The sequence below is a fragment of the Juglans regia genome, unplaced genomic scaffold (assembly GCF_001411555.2).
Source record: "Juglans regia cultivar Chandler unplaced genomic scaffold, Walnut 2.0 Scaffold_1819, whole genome shotgun sequence".
Taxonomy (NCBI): domain Eukaryota; kingdom Viridiplantae; phylum Streptophyta; class Magnoliopsida; order Fagales; family Juglandaceae; genus Juglans; species Juglans regia.
Genome location: NW_023348949.1, coordinates 1 through 215, shown reverse-complemented (window position 1 = coordinate 215; position 215 = coordinate 1). Strand labels below are relative to the sequence as shown.

Sequence of the window (215 nt, the reverse complement as noted above, 5' to 3'; positions counted from 1 at the left end):
TCATACCAGCACTAATGCACCGGATCCCATCAGAACTCCGCAGTTAAGCGTGCTTGGGCGAGAGTAGTGCTAGGATGGGTGCCCTCCTGGGAAGTCCTCGTGTTGCACCCCTCGTTTTTGTTTTTTCCGCCTTGCGAGATAAATTGACAAGAAGGAGCACTCGGGAGTGGATTTTTGGGAAAATCTCGCCCTGCCCATCGCGTAGCCATGGGTTT

The 215-nt window shown here is 53.0% G+C and overlaps 1 pseudogene; it reads left to right on the top strand.

The window, feature by feature from the left end:
• Window positions 1-111, top strand: LOC118345236 (annotated as a pseudogene; the record flags this gene model as incomplete).
• Between the last annotated feature and the right edge of the window lie 104 nt (window positions 112-215).